General features: G+C 36.8%; 1 long non-coding RNA gene and 1 pseudogene across 1 annotated transcript; one reads left to right on the top strand and one right to left on the bottom strand.

Moving 5' to 3' along the window:
• Positions 1-1770: 1770 nt before the first annotated feature.
• Positions 1771-3550, bottom strand: LOC132061030 (uncharacterized). Its single transcript, XR_009416085.1, has 3 exons — positions 3416-3550; positions 2556-2679; positions 1771-1839 (listed from the first exon to the last, which is right to left on the bottom strand). It is a non-coding gene; the product is annotated as an uncharacterized LOC132061030 (long non-coding RNA).
• A 2440-nt stretch (positions 3551-5990) lies between these two features.
• LOC132061645 (cystathionine beta-lyase, chloroplastic-like) lies at positions 5991-15892 on the top strand (annotated as a pseudogene).
• The last annotated feature ends 3186 nt before the right edge of the window (positions 15893-19078 follow it).

Raw genomic sequence — 19078 nt, 5'->3', positions numbered from 1 at the left:
CAATAATATAGAAAATTATCATGGTATCAGAGCTTCAGGTTAAGATCTGGAAGCTGTAGGTTCGAAAATCAAAATCGCAAAAATTGTTACAATTGCCATTTGGCAACATTTGCAAGAGCTGGAGTAGTACTAAAGAATAAGGAGGATCAACAAATATGGCATATGAGACTAGGACACACCTCAGTGGGAGTTATGCAGCATATTCCCAACTTGAAAAATAAAGTGAATAAAGGCACTCAGCAGGACTGTTTGATATGTCCTTTGGCAAAACAACGCAGGTTACCCTTTCCAGCTAGTAGTATCAAATCAACTAGAACCTTAGAACTTGTTCATTTAGATGTTTGGGGACCTCATAAGCATTCTACACATGATAGAAAGTATTATTTTGTGACAATAGTTGATGGCTTTAGTAGATTTACTTGGGTAAGTTTGTTGCAGTCTAAGGTGGAAGTAGTATAGTAGTACTGAAGAGCTTTATCACTATGGTGTGTAATCAGTTTGAATCATCAATAAAAACTTTGAGGTCTGACAATGGGACTGAATTTTTCAATAATCAGGTTGCTGAACCTTTAAATAACTTTGGCATAATTCATCAAAGCAGTTGTCCTTACACCCCACAACAAAATGGGGTGGTTGAAAGGAAGCATAGACACATCCTAGAAATGGCCAGAGCACTTAAACTGCAATCTAATATTCCAGCTAGTTTTTGGGGAGAGTGCATTAAGACTGCAGTTTACTTGATTAATAGGGTTCCTAGTCCTGTTCTACATGGAAAATCACCATATGAATTGTTGTATGGCAAGTGTCCTAAGCTGGAGCATTTGAGGGTGTTTGGTTGCTTAAGCTTTGCTAGTGTTCTTCCCAGAGGTGATAAGCTTGCCCCTAGAGCCAAGGCTGCTGTATTAGTTGGTTTCTTAGAAACTCAAAAGGGTTACAAATTGTATGACCTGGAGAAAAGAACTTTCTTTGTATGCAGAGATGTCACCTTCAAGGAACACTTATTTCCTTTTAAAGGGCATGTCCCAGATACCACAAGCACATCTATTTTATCACCTCCTTCTTCTGGCATAACCACTCAAAATCCTTCAAACACCTCTTATCCAGACGTTACACCTGCACCTGTTGTATGGCGAGCCACCTATTGATGCATTATTGGATATTGAGGTGGATAATTCAATTTTACCTGCTAATGGACCACAACCTGATGTTCCTACACCAAATGTGATCCATGATGTTCCTCTTGTTCCAACTAGAAATGTAGCATCCCCCTTAGGAGGATACCACTTACGTAACAAAAGATAATTTTACACTTACCCGTTTAGAAGGAACTTATGCCAAAGGATATTCACAATTATAGTTAGTAGCGGAAATGGCCCCCGTGGGATTTTTTTTTTTTTTTTGGAAGTACGGCATTTTAATATAGTAATTCCCTTCTCAAGTTGTCGACACGTTTAAGAACTTCGCATTGAATTTTTATTTCCAAAACGACACCATTGCGGGTCCATACGATACAAAAAAAAACCCAAACTAGAGATTTTCACGAAACTAATTTCACCCTTTGTACATAATTACAAGACAAAATACAAATTCGGTATAAGGCATGACTTGGGTTAAAAACACACCCTAAGATAGCAAAACCAGTCACCAAGTTTAAGTTACAAGCACATGGTCTTGTTTTCCACAAGCTTCCAAAATTTCATACATAAGTGCCACACCTGTATCATGTACAAGTCCCCAAAAAGTTTACAAAAACTAAATACATATGCGCATGTGATCTTCACTAAGGCTCCCAAAAGTATACTCCAAGTGGCCATCTTCATACCTCATCTCGCACATTACCTACGATAGAAAACAACTATCGCTAAGCATAAAGCTTAGTGGTGTATAAACTTTGGGCTTGGAGCCATTAAATTCTCCAATTCCCTTGTTCGTCGTAGGTGGTTCGATAAAGGTAACAATAAGCCCAAGTGAACAAGTATATCAAGGTATCGAATACAAACCTTGGAGAGTTTCAAAATGTCCATACTAATATTCTAAGGCTCGAGTATCAAGAAGGCTTATAATTCAATTCAAGAGAATTGTCAAATAATCACTTTCGCCCAATATGTACGTCATGCCATCACACTAAGCACAACCTAATATCAAGACGGGCGAAACCCCGAAATCAAGAAGAATGAAAGCCCGTATCCGGAAGGTCGTCACCCAATATCAAGAGAATCAAGAACCATGTTGAATGTGGCTTTCCACTCGTACTCGAAAATGGACGAAAATCCATCGTCGAGACGAAATGTAAATCCAAAGTCAAGATGGGCAAGATCCGAATCGAGGGGCATGCCAATATCGATGACTAGTCACCATAACAAGAAGGACAAAGTCCAACAAGAATGCAAAATGATCAAGCAATTCGTACAAGTGGGCGATTTAGCAAAAGTTTTGCAATACTTGAGACAATAACCATACAATAATATAAGATGAAGAGTAAAGAAATAACTCATCAAGGTACTTCAAAATTCCGGAAAAATAAAGATATTTTAAGTTCAAGTTTATACACAAACCTCGGCGTTTTACCACACAACAAGTTCTACCACAACTCGAGGAGTTCAAATCATCTACGCCATAGACCAACCAAAGTCCACTTCGTCAAATAATTCCTCTTAGCTTGTACAAGAGCATATATACCTTAAATACACAATCAAATATCTACTTAAGTTCAAAAGTCCCAAGACATCACAACTAAACACGAAATCAACGAAAATCATCCCAAACTATCAAAACGAAGTGCTAAGACGGCACTATCTTATCTTGTATTGTTGCTCGGTTTCGAAGGGGTAAATGGAAAAAGCCGGACTTTGTGTCCTCAATGAAAGTTGTAGATATATGTCTTAGGGTATCACACAATTTCGAATCACCCCTACAGAAATTTTGTACAAAAAGATATGCTCAAAATACTAACAATGATCCATGTAGAATGTTCAAAAAGTAAATCACCGGACAAAGACTCGCCCTGCCGCACTTCGTCCCCCTTTTTGAATAGCTAAAGGCAAACCGGGTTTAAAGCCTTGATGAAAGTTTTAGTCTACGAAATAGATTTCTAGAACATCTTGAATCACTCAAAACGGAGCTTTACACAAAGAGTTATGCTAAAAACACTAACAAAGAATCAAATCCAAAACGGGTTTACAACATAAAAATCCGGCAAAGAACTCCCTTGATATTCCGGCCCACAAAACAGTTCGTAACGACCACCAAATAGTCCCAAAATATTATCATCAACATCCACAAGAACCATATAAAACGGTCCCTAATCATAAAATTCAACAAGGCAATAAACAAGTTTATAACGCTATTTTCTTTCTCTAATCCGTTAAATCTCCCAATAAACACTTTAATAACATAAAATAAATCTCATACATACCTTAGCAGTAGCTCAACCACGAAATTATCCTTTTCCAAGGTCAATATTTAGCTTAAGATGACGATGACAACTCGTACTACACTTTCCTCTTCACGAGCTTTGAGATTCGGAGCTCAGATTTTGATCAAATCTTGTTTTTTTTCTCTCTTCTCTCTCTCTTTCTCTAGGAGGTTCTGGATATTAGCTGATCTGAAAATGAAGAAGAGGGGCTGAAATATCACTTAAATGTCAAGGAAATGGGCCTGACCCGACTTGAAATCGGGTTGGGCCGAATTTTCGCGGTTCAGCTTGACCTTTCTGTATTAAAACGTCCATAACTCTTTATCCAGATATCACCTATAAGCCCATAATATATGGTTGGAAAGGTATTTAAATTATCTACAACTTTCATTTTATGAGTTTTCCCAAATTCCTAAATTCGGATGGGGTTACGACCTCCCGAAGTCAGATCACCCGAAACATAACTTAAAAAAAATATTTTTTTTCTTCAAAGAAAATTTTGGGGTGTTACAAGAAAGACTAACAGACCTGTCAAACCTCCCATATGGATCAAAGACTATACAGTTCCCAAAAAATCCAGTCTATACTCTATTGTAGACCATATCTCCTATGATCATTTATCCAATAACTATCAAGCTTGTGTAAGTTCATTCTTAGTCTTACTTGAGCCTCAATCCTACAAGGAGGCTGTACGGGATCCTCAGTGGATAGAAGCTATGCAAAAGGAAATTCAGGCCTTGGAAAAAAAAATCATACATGGGAGGTAGTGGATCTACCTGCAGGTAAGAAATCAATTGGTTCCAAGTGGATATACAAGATAAAGTACAAGGCTTCAGGTGAGGTGGAAAGGTTTAAGGCTAGGTTGGTAGCTAAAGGCTACAATCAGAAGGAGGGGTTGGACTACCATGGGACATTTTCTCCTGTTGCCAAAATGGTAACTGTGAGGACTGTTATCAGTGTAGCAGCCTCTCAAGGTTGGAACTTGTATCAAATGAATGTTAATAATGCCTTCTTGTAAGGTGATCTCTTTGAAGAGGTGTTTATGGAGTTGCCTCAAGGTTTTAACAGACAGGGGGAGTATAAGGTGTGCAAGCTGCTTAAATGTCTTTATGGGCTTAAACAAGCATCACGACAATAGAATATAAAACTCACTGATACTTTGCTTGGTGCTGGATACAGTCGGAACTTGCATGATAATTCCTTATTTACAAAAAGGCACAAGGATGATTTAGTGATCATCTTGGTTTGTGTGGATGATCTGTTAATCACTGACAACAATAAGTACTTGATTGATGAAGTTAAAGGGACTCTAAATCAACATTTCAAGATAAAGGATTTGGGTGATCTTAGATACTTCTTAGGCATTGAAGTTTTAAAATCTAAGGATGGCATTCTTTTGAATCAGAGAAAATATGCTTTACAATTGATATCTGAGGTTGGCCTCAGTGGTGCCAAATATGTTATTACACCTCTAGAAGTCAATCTTAAGCTTACAACACTAGAATATGATTAGCAGCTCGCACAAGAGGAAGATGCAGCCAGTTAGAGAACAAGTAGATGCAGAGCTAGAAGATGCCACAAGTTACCAGAAACTTGTGGGCAAGTTACTTTATTTAAATATCACCAGGCCTGAAATATGCTTTGGGGTACAACTACTAAGTTAATTCATGCAGCACCCTAAGGTCTCACATTGGGAGACTGCTTTGAGGATAGTTAGATATGTCAAAAGATCACCAGGAATGGGCATTATGCTTAAAAGAGGAAATGTTACTCAGTTGACAGGCTACTGTGACTCAGATTGGGCTGCATGCCCAAACACCAGGAGATCTATTACTGGTTCTGTTATCAAACTAGGAGAGTCACTCATATCTTGGAAGTCAAAGAAGCAACCAACTATTAGCAGGAGCTCAGCAGAGGCTGAGTACAAAAGCATGGCAGCAGCTACAACAGAGTTGATTTGGATCATTGGTTTGTTACAGGACCTTGGTGTTCATATTGAGCGGCCCATAAGCCTGTTTTGTGACAGCAAGGCTGCCATCTAAATGGCTAACAACCCCATATTCCATGAGAGGACAAAGCACATCGAAATTGACTGTCACTTTATTAGAGAAAAGGTGAAGTCAGGTCTGATCAGACCACAATATCTTAACACTAAGTTGCAGTTGGCAGATGTCTTGACTAAAGGACTTGGAGCGGGTCAACACCATCAACTTTTATCCAGGCTGAGAGTGTTCGATGTGTACCACTCTCCAACTTGAGGGGGAGTAATAGAAGTTAGAAGATTAGTTAGGCTAACTGTTTAGCTAAAGTGGCTGTTAAGCATAATAAATGAGCGATTAATTCTCATGTACTAGTCACATGAGCTAAGCTGATAATGCTTGGACATTTGAGTCGGTTCTCGTGTATAAATACACATTGCTTTGTAATTTCTAGATTGAGCTGAAGAAATGAAATTGAAGCCTCTTCTTTCTCCTTTCCAATCAAATGTTAGTTTAGGGTAAATTGAGCTTCCCTTTCACTTCAATTCTCTGTCATAGACCAGTTTAATTCCGTAATAATATAGAAAATTATCACTATGGAATTACCTCACATTGAAATTGGGGAGCCAACGAAGACCCGTTTTTCAACAATGCTTGTGAACTTCACCAATGAGTTTGATCCTTATGGTGCCTTAAGTACCCCGTTGTATCAAACGTCTACTTTTAAGCAAGTAAGTTTGAAAGAGCTATTGGGCAATGAAATGTAATACGTACGTTATTACACCTTGAAGCTGCATTTTCACGAGTCATGTAAAACATTACATCCTTCTGCAGCCTTCAGCCATGGAATTTGGACCATACGATTATACACGGAGTGGAAATCCAACACGGGATGTACTGGAAAAGTATGTTACATGGATAATTTTAGGAATTTAAGTGCCAGCATTTTCTGTGTGGATTACCATAAATCTCCTTTCAACTTTTCAGGGTCCTTGCCAAGCTTGAGAAAGCAGATAAAGCATTTTGCTTTACTAGTGGAATGGCTGCCTTGACAGCTGTGACTCGTCTTGTTGGAAGAGGTACTTGCAAAAATTCTTTATAGAATTAGAATGGCTGAACATATCCGTTATGTGACTAAATCTGCAAACTTGCGGTTAAATCTGCTAATTGCTTAGGTGAAGAGATTGTTGCTGGGTGTGACATGTATGGTGGTTCTGACCGCCTTTTGTCACAAGTACTTTCAAAAACTGGAGTTTTGGTCAGGTTATAACCTCTTTTGCTGAATAAACATTTCTCAATTAGGTTTTTCATGTTTTAACCTTTCCTCTAGTTAAGAGACGAGTGGATACAACTAACTTAGTTGAAGTTACCTCTGCAATTGGACCACAGACAAAGCTTGTTTGGCTGGAGAGTCCAACCAACCCTCCTCAGCAAGTTTGTGATATTCGTGTGAGTAATCGGTTTTGGAGCATGTCTATTAAATTTCAATAGACAATTACTTCCTTTTCATATACTCATGTATTTTCCCCCTCTGATCTTTTGTAGAAAATACAGTATAATCCCCTGTACTGTCCCAACCTTTGGACCTTGGAGCAGGTATATGCATATACTTCTTTTTCTCCTTGGGTAACATTCTGAAGATGTTGGTTACCTTAAATGGTCCGTTATTTTTCAGATATTGTGATGCATTCAGCTGCTAAGTTTATATCTGGCCATAGTGATCTGATGGGGGGCGTACTTGCTGTCAGAGAAGAGTTTTTTTCTTCTTATTTATATGGGTTCATGACTTGATTTACGCTTATCATGTATTTTCTCATCATCCTTAGTACCCTTGAGTTGCTTTCATGGCCAAAACTATCGTCGTAAAAGGCTTGAAAAACAACCTCTTATTAATGAGCTTGCTTAGTAGATTCAATTACCTGAAGTCTCAAGTATCTTGGTCTCTGGGGAAACTATTAATTTACCTCAGTAGAACACTAGAATTATCTAAAGAATAGTAGATATTTGTTTATATGATAACTAGTTTTCGGGCACGCGCTTTGCGTGTGTACCCATGTCGATGAATTCATAATTCTTAAAAATTACAAAAAAATTATTGAACACTATGTTAAGTTTTAAAATAAAAATAAAAAACGTATAAGCTCCTGAAAATGATGAATGGTAATCTTATTAAGTTCACACAATCGCATTGACTACTTGACTTGTATATGAGTTGTAATTAAACTCTTCAGTATGTATATTCATTTTTTTCATCTTCCACAGATGAATTTAGATTTTGCTTGATATGTGCTTGTTGCTAAATCAATGTGTGTTTAATTTCAAAAAATACTTTTCTTTCTAGACAAAACTAATAAAGTAATAAGATCCATAATTTGACCAAAAAAATAAGCTTAAAAATTTAACGCAGATTCGAAATGTGTTAGTAACACTTAGCCATGCAATTTTCTTCTTCATCTTCTTCTGGACGCCTCCTCCTTCACCTCGTCACTAAGGGCGTCTATTTATAAACACCATGATTTAATTTTGAGACAAGTAGGAGACCGTTTTAATAAATTAATCATATTAAGGATAACAAAAAAATAATGGAAACGTATTCATTGAAATACAAACTAATTTGTGCAGATAAAACTATGGGGAGAACATAATAACATGTGCTACTTATCTAACTACCTAGAGGCTAGAGGTATTACATAACACAATAAAGTACTAAGCATACAAAGACGTAAATCATAATGTTTTCCTAAAAGGAGATGATATATATATATATATATATATATATATATATATATATATATCAAGCATGTAAAGACTGAAAAAACAAATGCTTATATAATTTTGATATATACTCACAACCAACATTCACAAATTATCAGTCACTACGGGCAAACTAATAACTTGTTGTAAAGAACGAAATCTCAAAAAAAAAAAAAAATGTTTGTACATCACAAACATGTAGATGAATCCCAGTTTGTACAAAATTTATTTTCCTTTTTTACTACCACATGTCCAAGAAACAATTAGTAAAGCTACCGTCTTTCAACTAAAAAAATTTGAGAAACAAAGAACTAAGTAAAAATATATAGTATTGAAATGAAAAACAACATCAAATAGCAAATACATGTCTACTTCGCCTTTAACCTTCTGGGAGAATTTGTTTGACACATCGAAATGACGAATACCCAGGTACCTATATGCTCCAAGTAATCTCCAATTTGTTGAAACTCTATCAGAAACCACCTATATATGCAGCATATTAATTAGAAAATAAAATATTATATAGAACGAAAAAAACCCATATCAATCTCTTCCATTATAAAGAATAATCTAATTAAAATGAATAGACTTAGTGGAAGAATTACCATCTAGAAACCGTTTGTATCCTTGTAGATGAAGTTGATATATATTGTTTTATCAATAGGAACTCTTCAAATACTAGTTTAATACTATTAAATAAGATCAGCTTGGTTAATGTACCCATTTAAGAAGGAATCATTTTGTTTTCACTGTTTTATCGGTTGCAACTTTTAAAATTCACTCAGTTTATTATTCACGGGAGAAGCTTGGTTAACGAAAAAAATTAACTTAATGTACTCATTTATCAAGGAAAAAATTTTTGTTTTCAAGAAAATTCTTCAGTTTCGAATATGCTTTACTGCAAGCTTTAATTTTCCATTTATTTGATTGATTTTCTATCTTCCATTACTTAATGAAAATGTAGTGCTTTTCAATAATCAATCGTCTTTTGGAATTTTATAACATGACACAAAGAAATTAAAAACTAACAAATGTTGACTAATTATGTATACCACTGAAAAGGCTACACTTAATGTTGATCAATGCACTAAATTATAAAGGGTTGCAATCATTGCTGCTAGCTCGTGTAATTAACCTTCATGTATTTAAATATTACTATTTAATATTTAATTAGATATTTTATTTACTACATTTTGATTTAGTGCAAGGATAAAATTGTAATCTAACTTTGAAGACGTGAGCTTCCACTTTTAGTATAATATGATTAAAGATGATAAGAAAGAACAAGATAGAGCTTAAATCACATGGCAATTTTTTTTAAATGATCTCTAATGAATAGGGATTTAGCTAAAAACAGAACAAAATAGAAGCAAAGGGTCTGTATTGGGGACATCCATTAAAACTTGTATATTCGTGTAGGCAGGAAAATAATATATGGTTTCCACAATATGGCAGGAAAATGCAGAAAAAATTGCTGATTTTTTATCATCCCCTCCTCGAGTGAAGAAGGTTAACTCTGCTGGTCATCCCGAGCATCCTGGCTGATCTTTGCACTATTCTCAAGTATTTTAGTCCTAAATTTACTGTTCTTAGTTTACCAGCAATACTATGATTTTCAATTGGCATTTGGTGTTACAGGGGAAAGGTGCAGGCTCTGTACTGAGTTTTGTGACAGGGTCATTGGCACTCTCTAAGCATGTAGTTGAGGTTACCAAATACTTCAGCATTACAGTCAGTTTGGTGAGTATATATACTCTATCCTCTTTTTCCAATACTATTAAAGATCAAATTTTTACACCTGTCATGTTTCTCATTTGCAGGAAGTGTGAAGTCACTGATACGCCTGCATTGTTTCATGTCCCATGCGGCTATACCTGCTGCAGTACGCGAGGCTACAGGTCTTACTGTGTTGGAATTACAGAAGGTTAAAAGGGAGTGTAACGGCCATAGTAAAGGAGGGGTTTTAAAAGTGAGAAGATGAGATGGTGTAATGGCCATATGCTGCTTTGGAACACACACAGTGACAAAGAAAAGCTGATGGAACACGTGAAAAAAAGCATAAAAGAACATGTCTACACAATGTGGTACTATGTGGAAAGTAAAAGCGTGAAAGCATAAAAGCACGTGACTTGCATAATGTGGCATTATGGGCTGATGTAAATATTTTATTTTTGTACCAATAGAATATTTTATTTTAGTACCGATAGAATAGTGATGGGCACATGACTTGTACAATAGCTGCTGTGTAAATATACACAGCAGATTTCCTTACACTGATAAATAGCGGTAGTGTAAATAGAAAAGCACATTCTTCGGTCCAATCTCTTTATTTATTTTTTCAAGATGGTATCGGGGCATTCAATCGAATCCTCTCGTTGTTTTATTCAATTTTTGTTTCCTTCTTGTTTACATTCAATCTGAATCCCTCTGTTGCTTTATTCCAATTTTTGTTTCCTTCTTGTTTTATCTGATTCATCTCTGTTACAATGACAGAAAATGCTGATGCTGCTGTTGGGACCCAAGTTTCCAATTTAGCTGCCAGCAGTACACAGAATGAACTCATTGATTCCTCTCATCCATTCTTTATTTCACCATCTGATTCTCCTGGCACTTTGTTCGTTAACCAATACGGTGTTTGATGGCGAGAGTTTTGGTGGATGGAAAAGAGGAATGTGGATAGCCTTAACGACAAAAAATAAATCCGGTTTTGTTGATGGATCTACCGAGAACCAAGTGCGGAAGCGATACGCACGAGCTTGGTCTAGGGCCAACAACATGGTCATTTCTTGGTTATTAAACTCTTTATCTAGGGAAATTTCAGAAAGTGTCTTATACTATTCTACTTCTAAAGATATTTGGGCAGAATTGGAGGCAAGATTTGGCCAAAGCTCAGGTGCTAGGCTTTTTCAACTCCAAAAGGAGCTTAGTGACCTTACTAGGTGCATCCGATATCGCAACCTATTTTACCAAGATGAAACGACTCTGGGATGAGTTGGATACCTTGGATTCTTTTTCACCATGTCTTTGTGAATGTTCATGTGGAGCAAAAGAAAAAAATATCAAGTTTAAGCAAGATGAAAGATTACTTAAATTTCTAATGGGTTTAAATGATACTTACTGTGGTGCAAGAGGAAACATTCTAATGATTTCACCTCTACCTCTTTGTGTCAAATGCTTATGCACTTTTAATTCAAGAAGAAAAACAAAGAGAAGTCCGTAACACACCAAAATATCCGGGGAATCCTCCTCTTTTGTTGCTACAAATTCAAGTAATGAACGAGAGGACTTTTTCTACCGATTTAGGGGACAAAGGATTGGTTATGATAATAAAAAATCTTCTCTCATTTGCAAATATTGCAAGAAAACTGGTCACTTGATTGATAAATGCTATAAGCTACATGGTTTCCCCCCTAACTTCAAGTTTACTAAGCAAAAGAATTTTCAGAACAGTGCACAAGGAAATGCAGTTTCAACAAATGATTATGGAGAGACTTTTAAAGACACGGAGGTGCAAGGAAAATTGCTTTCCAATGAAAGCGGCTTGCCCGGGTGATGCGAGATGTTAAAGATATAAACAAAAGTGAACAAGGTTACGTTTTCGAGGCCACAACATCGCAAACTGTGCTGGTATGAATTTCAGTCCTAGTCCATTTTCTTTGAATTCTAAAGTCAATCAGAAGATCTTTTCTAGACACACCTGGATCATAGACTCAGGTGCAAGTGACCACGAGCTATAACAAGAATTTCTTTTTTAATCTTACACCTCTACCAAAACCTATCTCTTGTTAAGTTGCCAAACTCTCAACATGTTAAAGTGTCTTACTCGGTGTTCCATAAAGTTGTTCTCTAATTTTGTTATACATAATGTCCTTTTTGTTCCAAGTTTCCACTTCAACCTTTTATCTCGTGTATAAGTGTGTAAACAGCTTTTCTAAATTCCTTTTATTCACTCTCGCTCATTGTTTTATGCGGGGCCCTTCAATGAAGAGCCAATTCTGTAAGTGAGAGTCAAAATGGACTTTATATTCTCAAAGATAGGATTCAACAGCTTTCTACCTTTGCCGGCTTGAATTCTAGTACAAGTTTTCATTCAAAAAGGATGTTTTATCCAAAGTTTGTAGTATTCCTAGTTCTAGTTTCCATTGATGAAGGATATTTCATCCACTGTTTCTTGTTATTCTGCTTGTAATGCACAAAGCCAGTTATGGCATGTAAGGTTGGGCCATATTCCTCTTTCAAATATGAGAAATATCAATGGAATCCCCTTTAATTTGTGTTCACAACTTTCTGTTCCTTGTTGTTTGTCCTTTGGCTAGACAACACAAACTTCCTTTTCCTAACAAAATATATTTCTACTAAACAACCTTTTGATTTAATTCATATTGATACTTGGGGACCCTATAAAACTCCTACCTATGATGGATATAAATACTTCCTTACCATAGTAGATGACTTTACAAGAGGAACTTGGACCTTCCTATTATCCACTAAAAGCAATGCTTTTCCCATTCTTAAGAGTTTTTTGCAATGATGAAAGACAGTTCAACAAAAGGGTCAAGATCATTAGATCCGATAATGCATGGGAGCTAGGATCCAGTTTTGAAAGCTCTAGTTTTCTTTTCTCTCAAGGAATTTTACATCAAACCTCATGTGTAGCCACTCCACAACAAAATGGTGTTGTGGAGAGGAAACACAAGCACCTCCTAGAAGTTTGTAGAGCCTTGCTTTTCCAATCAAATTTGCCTCATAAGTTTTGGGGGGATGCACTCATGACTGCAACTTACATTATTAACAGATGTCTACTAAAGTATTGTCTTTTAAAACACCTTATGAAAAACTTTTTGGTGTCTGGCCCCACTTACTCTCATTTGAAATGTTTTGGGTGTTTTGCCTTTACCTCCACTCTTTCACAAGGCGAAATAAATTGGATCCTAGGCAGGTAATCCATGCATTTTCCTTGGGTATCCTTTTGGGAAGAAAGGATACAAGATGTTTAGCCTCAAAACCAAAAAGTTTATTATCTCCGTGAATGTGATTTTCTATGAATCAATTTTTCCATTTTTTTCTAACCCCATCACGTTGCCTACTTTTCCTTTAGATGAACCTAATGAACATTTAGCTCATGATCGACTTGATACTTACGTACCTTCTTTCACCACCGAAGATGATCCTAATCCATCTCCTCCTACTCTGCAAATGATCAACCTCCCTCTCCTCCTAGTACCACACATTCTACTAGTCCGTAAAACACCGATTCTCATGGTCCTATGGTTCCTCCTACACCATCTACACCTATTCCGAATCCTACTACTCTTAAGGTCAACTGTCGGTCAAAAACATGACTTACTTGAAAGATTATGTGTGTGTGATTCACCCTTCTAATGTCTCAGAATCCTGTTTCACCTCATCTCTAGAAGTGTCTCCTATTGCTTTCTCTGCTTTGTCTACCTCAAACCAATCCTACATTAATTCTTTGTCACATATTCAAGAACCTGCCACTTTTTCCCAGGCTGTTTTATATCCAGGTTGGCAGGATGCTATGACTAAGGAACTAGAAGCCTTGATCACTAATGACACTTCGGGAAGTTGTCTCTTTACCACCGGAAAAAGGCTTTGCCTACAAAATGGGTTTACAAAGTGAAATTGAACTCCAATGGTAATGTGGAAAGACTCAAGGCTCGGTTAGTTGTCGAGGTGATATACAAAAGGAAGGCATAGATTTTCTTCGAAACTTTCAGTCCGTTGTTAAGATAACAACTATCAGATGTGTTCTAGCATTGGCAGTTAAGAAAGGTTGGGGCCTTTTCCAGTTGGACGTAAATAATGCGTTCTTACATGGGGAATTAGACGAAGAAGTGTATATGCAATTTCCAGCTGGTTTGAAAGTTGTTGATCCTACTCAAGTTTGTCGTCTTAAGAAATCGTTATACGGCTTAAAACAGGCATCACGACAATGGTATTCACGTCTTCCAATCGACTTTGAAGTTCAAAGGTTTTACACATTCATTGAATGATTATTCATCTGTTCTACAAAGTGCACAATTCTTCTATTTCAATTTTAGCAGTTTATGTGGACGATATACTACTTACAGGAAACAACAAAGCAGAACTCGATGAATTAAAATCATTCTTAGACTCAGAATTTAGAATCAAAGACTTGGGTGACCTACATTTCTTCTTGGGAATTGAGATCATCCGCGAGCCACAGGGACTAATCCTCAATCAACGCAAATTTTTACTTGAACTCTTCTCCGAATACAACTGTCTCGGTTTGAAACCAGTCTCATCCCCTTTGGACCCTTACCACAAGTTACAAGCAAACATGGGTGAACCTCTTTCCGATGTTACTGCTTACCGGAGGTTAATAGGACAACTCAATTTTCTTACTCATACCCGTCCCGACATCTCATTCTCCGTTCAACACCTTAGTCAAGCATATGCAAAACCCTCACAAAAGCTCATCTTAACGCCGCTCACCATGTTCTCCGGTACCTTCTCAACGACCCAAGTCCGGGCATTTTCTTAAATTCTTCACCTTCTCTCTCTTTACTCGCCTTTTGCGATTCGATCGGGGCCACTTGCCCGACTCACGCATCTATCGCGGGCTTTTATGTCACGCTCGGTGGATCTCCCATTTCTTGAAATCTAAAAACAAACCTCCCTTTCCTTTCATCTCGCCAGGCGGAGTACCGATCCATGCGCCGAGTAGTAGCGGTAGAACTCGCATGGCTTGTTCTTCTCCGACCTAGATCTACCCATTTCCTTCCAATTCCTCTCCGTTTTCCGATAGCCAGGCGGCGATACATATCGCTAAAAATCCCGTCTTTCATGAACGGACGAAGCACGTCGATCTTGATTGCCACTTCGTCCGTGGCACGTATCTCAATGGTTTGATCTCACTCTCTTTTCTTCCATCTTCGTCTCAACCGCCGATCTCTTTACGAAGCCTTTTACCCGCTTCTTCTCATCGTTTCTTGTTAAGCAAATTGGGTGTTCGTTCCTCCCTCGATTTGAGGGGGGTGTTGGAATTCTGAAGGTTAAAGGGAGTGTAACGGCCATAGTAAAGGAGGGTTTTAAAAGTGAGAAGATGAGATGGTGTAATGGCCATATGCTGCTTTGGAACACACACGGTGACAAAGAAAAGGCGATGGAACACGTGAAAAAAAGCATAAAAGAACATGTCTACACAATGTGGTACTATGTGGAAAGTAAAAGCGTGAAAGCATAAAAGCACGTGACTTGCATAATGTGGCATTATGGGTGATGTAAATATTTTATTTTTGTACCAATAGAATATTTTATTTTAGTACAAGAGAATAGTGATGGGCACATGACTTGTACAATAGGCCGTGTAAATATACACAGTGCATTTCCTTACACTGATAAATAGCGGTAGTGTAAATAGAAAAGCACATTCTTCGGTCCAATCTCTTTATTTATTTTTTCAAGATACTGAGGATTTAGTTCGCATTTCTATTGGGATTAAAGATGTTAATGATTTGATAAACGACCTTGAAAATACGTTTACAACTGGCCCAACATAGAGCATGGATCGTCACCCACCACACGTATACTCAACGTTTGTGTTTTTGTCAGTTACATTTTAATTCATGATTCTAGAGTTGGCTTCACTATAAGTGCTGGAAGTGTCATCTTCCTGTTTCTGCACCTTTTGCTTTTTGAAAGATGGAAAGGCAAAAGAAGTTGAAACAAGTTCACCAGTCAATAAATTCTACTCTTTTGGTCGAATACGTATGACATTTTTTTTTTAAAATTAGGTAAATGCATTTTCATTGATAAATATGGCCAAAAAGCTGACCGTATGTATTTCAAAAGGTAAAGAATCTTTAAAAAAAATGATTCTCTACAAACTACGCTCAATGTTCTATAGAACGAGGAACTCTATGGGTACACACAAAGAAAATAAGGGACCGGAGACTACTCCTTAACTGAGCAAAGCTTGACTAAACATTTCATGACAAGGCTTAGAAGTCAGCTACTCAACAAATATGCATATATCTGAATCATAACCAACAGAAATATTGATTATAGCAAGGGTTAGGTCATCTAAGCAAAAATAACTCCATGTCCTGCGATGGCTGAATTCTCTTGCCTTCAACCATATTGGAACTCACCCAATTTAGTGTCACCTAATCAAACCAGAGGCAACATATCAGGATGAGCCTGAAATATAGCTGACTAATATAAGGAGAGAGTCGAGAAAATGATCAAAATGGTCCTTACTCTATAGGGCTTGGACTATTTTGGTCCTTAATGTATAGGGGTTGAACTATTTTGGTCCTTAACATATACCCCATAATGAAAATAGTCCTTAATGTCTGAAAAGATGATCATTTTTGTCCTAAACCTTACTAACTGCTATCCTAAAAAAATATGTTAAATCTAACCAAGAACTCACATGGCAACTTGCTTTGAGAGCCTATCCCTAAAAAAAAAAAAAAAAAAAAAATACTTGTTTTGAGTAGTCAGACTCAAACTTCTTCAGCTTTATTTTTCAAAGTTCTTCTTTCAAGACAATAATAACAATTTATACTTGTTTATTTATTAGATATTACTTTGAAGAAGGATTTGTTTGTTTATTTATTAAATTTTACTTTGAAGAAGTGAGAACCACCGTTCACCAGGTTCTTTCTCAATATAAGGATTTGGGAGTGTGCCTCCTCTCTCAATTTATATTGTTGTGGAAGTTTTGTTCCAGTCCCCTTTTCAACTTACTTTCATTTCGTTCTCAATAATAAGAGTTAACAACTTCTTGGTGGTTTCTTCAAGGAAAAGAAAAATTCGATGCCAGCTTCAACAGAATTACCATAGATATGATGTTTATGTGCTGCCTATTATGCACAAGGTAGAAACTAAATACACGAGACTACTACGTAAAGATCAACTTTCAACTACTAAAGAATGAGTTGAATCACAAATTTCCAACTTATGGAATAATTCCATAGGGGTTGACACCCACTAGCTGGTGTGCTCTTTGAGAACGCATCAACTATCATCCAAGCTCAAATCTTGGATGAATAACTTATAATGCCAGTAACCAAAAATTTGCAAAACATTAAAATACAAAGGACAAAGAGATTAGTTTCCACGAAAAACAAAAATTCATGTTTTCCGAGTACAAATTACATCAGATCTTCACAATCATGGCCCTATAAACAACTTTTACATCATAAAAATGCTTTATTTCTAGGACTGACCTCATTTTACAGAAGATAAATGCAGTGTCACAGCAACTTCCAAGATTTACAGTATTTCCTACTCTTCAAGCCACAACATATTGATTATCAATCAAGCTTGGTCACCTTCAGAAGGGTTGAATCCACTTTCGTAATCCTATTTACCCAAAAAAATGTACTGGAATAACTGCGCCTGCAAGCATTGAAATCATTCAAACAAATTAAATGTGATAGGAGTTAACCCAATTTCACAAAGTTGTAGTACATCAAATTGTGTTTTAACAGCAAACACAGTAGAAAGAAAAAATTGCTCAGTTAAGGTCATTCAACAAACTACATTTCTAAATATGATATTTGAGGATAAAGTGGCAAGATGATACCATCTGAATGCATATTTACTCAATCGCTGGCAAAATCATCGTAATTTTTGCCTCCTGATATAGTATCCAATCTCTCGATATCTGCAGAATGTTTGTTAAGGAGATATTAGTATTTAGTATCGGTATGTGCCTGATATGTTTGCGCCTCAAGCTAACACTTTATGGTATGCCAAAACATCACGAAACAAAATCGTTCTATTGAATATCTATATGGGGGAAAGAAGACCAAAAACTATTAATTAGTGAGACTTTCCTTTCCACAAGTAGCCATAGAAAGAAATAACGCCCTTGATTTTCTTCACTACCATGAGGATCTAGGAAATTGCCAGTATATGTTGCTAGGTATGCTGATCCAGAGTAGCTCTCCAAAATATCTATAAAGAGAAGATATCAGAAAGATAAAGCTCTGCACACAAATGAAATATTAACTCAGGCAGGAACAAACCAGAACTGTCGGAAAGGTCTGCTGTTAAATCTGACTAACTGAAGTTACGAGGAATATGAGCCCAAGAACCCAAACGAAATTGAATCAGCACCGAATACACTCTCATTCAGCACTTGAAAGTTTGATTCTCCATTGCTGAACGATGAACCAGATGCATCCCCAGCTCCAGGACGAGCTTCAACGGTATTTCTTTCAGTACCATAGAGGAATGGCAAATTGTCTGAATAACCATAACGTTCTGTTGCTTGAGTTCTGAGGCACTACAAATATCTAATAACCATAATGTCACTTCCCTTGTTTAACAATTCATCGGACGATTAAGAAAGCTAGATGGAGATAATAAGATGTCATCCAAGTGTGAATTGGGATTAAAGCAACCAAATAAATAATTTCTCATTCTGCAGTACGAGTGATATTCCAATGAACATTGAAACTTAAAGCGCTTTGGTAAACATTAGTGGAACCTATTTACTTGGAGTAGAGTGATATTCCAATAAATGTTGATGATGGGATGCTCTTTCTAGAGAATCATGGTTTCTTGTTGGATATATACAATTGTACGGTTGGATTCCAGATTCAATAAAATGTTTATCTTCAACAAAATGACGGCTCAGACCGTTCCCATGATTATCCATCTAAAAATTCTTCTAACCAGGTTATATTCAGACAATTCTAAAGGAAAGAGCTAAGTAAAAACATGAGCAAGAAGAATGGTTGAAGAATGTGTAGGGACTTGGGGCGAAACCATTGCGAATTTCACATATAATTAAACAGATTCAACAAAACAACAATCTCAAGAAAGGCCAATAGAAGAATCTCTGATAGTCATTGGTCGAATCTGCGAACGATTAGAAATGGAACTGGAACCAGTTTGATATATCTGTATTGCTTCAAGCTGTGTGTGAAGC

Source organism: Lycium ferocissimum, chromosome 6, assembly GCF_029784015.1.
Source record: "Lycium ferocissimum isolate CSIRO_LF1 chromosome 6, AGI_CSIRO_Lferr_CH_V1, whole genome shotgun sequence".
Lineage (NCBI taxonomy): Eukaryota > Viridiplantae > Streptophyta > Magnoliopsida > Solanales > Solanaceae > Lycium > Lycium ferocissimum.
This window is presented reverse-complemented; position numbering and strand designations above follow the sequence as displayed.